This window comes from Rhipicephalus microplus, chromosome 2 (genome assembly GCF_043290135.1).
Source record: "Rhipicephalus microplus isolate Deutch F79 chromosome 2, USDA_Rmic, whole genome shotgun sequence".
NCBI lineage: Eukaryota > Metazoa > Arthropoda > Arachnida > Ixodida > Ixodidae > Rhipicephalus > Rhipicephalus microplus.
This window is the reverse complement of record NC_134701.1, coordinates 100192915-100197428: the sequence shown is the minus strand read 5'-3', so window position 1 is coordinate 100197428 and position 4514 is coordinate 100192915. Positions and strand designations below refer to the sequence as shown.

The 4514-nt window shown below is 46.8% G+C and overlaps 1 non-coding gene across 1 annotated transcript; it reads right to left on the bottom strand.

Moving 5' to 3' along the window:
• Positions 1-1006: 1006 nt before the first annotated feature.
• On the bottom strand, positions 1007-1079 carry TRNAT-UGU (transfer RNA threonine (anticodon UGU)). Its single transcript has one exon. It is a non-coding gene; the product is annotated as a tRNA-Thr (tRNA).
• Positions 1080-4514: the final 3435 nt, after the last annotated feature.

Genomic DNA, 4514 nt, shown 5'->3' with positions numbered 1-4514 from the left:
GACGGCTTTTACGAACGCGAATTGTGGTACGCGTCTTCTGCGATGGTCGAGCTGTGGCATTATATATATATATATATAAGGAAAGAAGTGTTTACCTACGGGCTCGTTTTTCCGCGTTTTTACACAATGATAACAATAATAATGAGATCTAACAGACAATAATGCCAAGGAAAGTATAAGGGAAGATTTTAGACCAAATTGTGATGTAAATATGAAGAAACGTGGGTGAAAAGATAACTTCCTGTGGGCAGGATCCAAACCTGCGACCTTCGCATGACGCATTCGATGCTCTACCACTGAGCTACCACGACAGCTATCCCCCCAGTCACTTTGCAGTGTTTCTATGTGAATTAAACGTGGGAGTGTCAGTCAGCGCCACCAGTAGCCATGGCGACGAGTGTGGCACACTCTTTTTGATCCTGTTTGGCGTCACGTAGCACGTGAACTTGTTACCAGTGGGCAGCTGACTAATAGTTCCTGGTATACAACCTAAAGGCACTAAGTCTGCCAGTACGAGACCCTCGTTAATGAATACGGAATGAAGTGTATACCCAAGGGCTCGTTTTCCGTGTTTTACACAATATCAATGAGATCTAGCAGACAATAATGCCAACGAAAGTATGGGGGAAGATAATAGACCAAAATTTATTGTATGTATGAAGAAAAGTTCGTGAAAAGATAACTTGCCGCGGGCAGGATCCGAACCTGCGACCTTCAAATGACGCGTTCGATGCTCTACAACTGAGCTACCACGACAGCAATCCCCCAGCCACTTTATAAGGTTTATACGTGAATTAAACGTGGGAGTGTCAGTCAGCGTCACACACACACACACACACACACACACACACACATACATATATATATATATATATATAAATATATATATATATATATATATATATATGAGATCTAACAGACAGTAATGCCAAGGAATGTACAGGGGAAGTTATTAGAACCAATGGAATTTAAATAAGAAGAAAGAAAAGTGGATGAAAAAATAACCAGCCGTGAGCAGGAATCGAACCTACGACCCTCGAATAACACGTTCGATGCTCTAACCACTGAGCTACCACAGCGGCCTTCCCTCCATCCACTTTTTTGGGTTTATATGTGAAGTTAGAAGTAGAAGTGAAAGTCAGCGCCATCTATAAGCCAAACGACGAGTGTGAAAACACTCTTATGCGCATGTTTGGCGTCACGTAGCACGTGAACTTATTATGAGCGGGCAGCTGATTAATTGTCCCTCTTATACAACCTAAACACACCAAGTCTGCCATTACGAGACCTCAGTGGTCAAAGCATCGAACGCGTTATTCGAAGGTTGTAGGTTCGATTCCTGCTCACGGCTGGTTATTTTTCATCCACTTTTCTTTCTTCTTTATACATTCCATTGGTTCTAATAACTTCCCCTGTACATTCCTTGGCATTACTGTCTGTTAGATCTCATTATTATTGTGTTAAAACACGGAAAAACGAGCCGTTAGGTATACACTTCTTTCCCTTATATATATATATATATATATATATATATATATATATATATATATTCTTGCGAGGCAGTGGGCATGGCTCCGACCCGTCGTAGACGCATTGATGAAGAACAAGCGGATTCGGCGTCCTAGATGCTAGCAACCCTGAGGTGTCTTACCTACCTGTAAATATTGCAAATACACTCCTTTTTCTCTTCCGCGTATTTGTAATCCCCGTAACAAATTGGTGGAGGTGCTGGGTAAGGAAGCGCCATACAAGGGAGCTTTCCAGTGGTCGTCAAATCAGAGTTTCCGTGATGGAACACGGAACTGATCCCACGGCCACCTTTCCATCGGCCGCGACGACGCCTGCACCATACACGGCAACGCCTCCACCGGCCCCACCCTCACCCACGTACGTGCCGACGCATCCGAAACATCCTGGAACGTTCTGCGGTACGGACGAAGTTCATGTTGACGACTGGATAGCCGACTACGAACCTACCAGTGCATTCGACCGGTATGACCCGACTCTGATGCTGGCCAACGTGCTGTTTTACCTGAAAGGCACGGCCAAAGTCTGTACGAGAACCATGAGGAGGAGATCGGCAGTTGGGACACGTTCAAGAAGAAGTTTCGCGACCTATTTGGGAATCCCATTGGTCGAAAGTCGGCTGCAAAGAAGGAGCTGTGTATACGTGCTCAGACGTCCACAGAGCCGCATATATCCTATATACAGGACGTGCTGGCTCTATGTCCTAAAAAGGACCACGACATGTCGGAGTCGGATAAGGTTGGCCACGTCCTCAAGGGGATAGCGAACGATACGTTCAACCTGCTAATGTGCCGGAACTGCGCGACCGTCGAGGAAATTATTCAGAAATGCCGGCGTTTCGAACAGGCCAAAAGCAGGCGTATTTCAAGATCTTTCACTCGACTGCCGAACACCGTTAGACGTCCTCCTGCGAAGATGGACTGACCTCTCATCGGCAGTCTTCACCGGCGTCTGAAATTACGTGAAACGTCCGGCGGGAAATCGAAGCAATTACACCTGCTGTTTCCAGCAACGGCCCCGTCGATTCGCAAGTACCTCAGGTTTGCTTGGTACAATCGATTGTGCGGGAAGAACTCACAAATTTGGGCTTCAATGTCTTCGCCGTTGCTCAGTCTCGACCGATTGGCTTCCGTTGAAGGTCGCCGCATCGCCCCAGGTCACCCCCCCTAGGAACGGTCTTTTCCACGCTCTCGCAATCTCGCCGAATGGCGAACAGCGGATGATCGGCCGATCTGCTTTAACTGCCGCCGCATAGGGCACGTCACATGGTATTGCCGCAACCATTGGTCTTCGTCCCGAACAAAGTATAACACTGCTCGCCGCGCCGACAGCTACCGCATTTTCCAGCCTCCTGCGCCAATCCCCGACAGCTACCGCCGCTATCCACCCTTGGATGCCCCACACACGCAGCACAGCCTCTCACCATCACTTCGACGTCATCAGTCTCATTGGCCGCCTGCACGTCACCCATCGTCACCTTCTCCTCTACGACGACGCCCGATCTCGCCGATCAGTTTTCATCAGGGAAACTAAGTGGTGCAGCTCTTAGAGGTGAAGCTGCATCCTCGATACCGACCTCAAAACCTGTCCTTGTACTGCCGACACGACGAAATGGGATCGTCGTAGACGTTGACGGCCTGTCTGTTTCTGCGCTTATTTACACCGGGGCGCATATTTCTGGGATGAGTGCCCGACTTCGTCGCGGCCTGAAGAAAGTTTTCACACCGGTTGCTCGTGGCATTACTCTTGTCGCCAATGGAAGAAGTCTTGCCATCATAGGAATGTGCACAGCACGCATAACAATCGCCGATCACCCCACATCTGTTCTCTTTGCAGTTATTGAGCAGTGCCCCAAATGACCTGATTCTTGGATTGAATTTCTTGTCCACTCATGCCGCTCTCATCGACTGTGCAACCGACGTTCTCCAACTTGAACTGCCTCCACTTGGGGCTGTGGCGTCCTCACCGTTACACCAATTGTGCGCTGTTGATTATGTTCGGCTGTCACGGCAAACCACCACGTCTGTGGCCTTAACAATATCACCAGCTCTTCCTGACGGTGACGACATAATGTCTCCGTTAGTGGATGTGCTCTTGGCGCGAAGTGTTGCTGTGGCGCATACCATCGTGACTATCGTGGACAAATACGTTCAGCTTCCCCTTCTCAACTTTAGTAGTTCGACCCAAGTTCTCGCGCAAGGCATTTCGTTAGGCCATGTTTCCCCACTTGATGCATGTAACATCGTGACATTAGACACTGAAGACTACTCGTCCCCTATTGCAGCCAGCCGAGCAAACGCACCTTCTTCTTCTTCTTTATTCAATACTGCAGACCTTGTACAGATCCAAGCAGGGTGGGGGAAGAATAAAACAACAACAAAACGGAGCAAACAAGTATAATTAGCAATGAGCAATGATCCCAATGCGCTTAAATGCTACAATGAATCATTCCAGTCTGTTACGGTGCGGGGAAAAAAAGAAAATTTGAATAAATCTGTTCTCGAAAAATAAGGTGTCAAAGAATTAGGATGATGGTGGCGAGTAAGTCTTGATGTAGAAGATGAAAGATATGGTGAGGGGTTAATCGCTAGTTTATGATTCCAAAGGAGGTAAAGAAATTCCAAACGTGCAGCTTTCCGTCTCAGTGCAAGGTATGGAATGTTGTTAGCCTGCATCAGTTCAGTGGGTGAGTCATACGGTGAAAATTTGGAATAAATAAACCTGACTGCTTTTCTTTGCACATTTTCTAGGTGATTAATGTTGGTTTTAGTAAAGGGGTCCCATACTACACATGCATATTCGAGTTTTGGCCTAATTAGTGTGTTATAAGCAAGTAATTTAACAGCTGGAGGAGACTGTTTGAGCTTATGTCTTAAAAAATATAACTTGCGGTATGCAGAAGAACAAATGCTATTTATATGTGTATTCCACGACAAAGTATTAGTAAGAGTTACACCTAAGTACTTGTATGCCGTTTCCTCATGCAA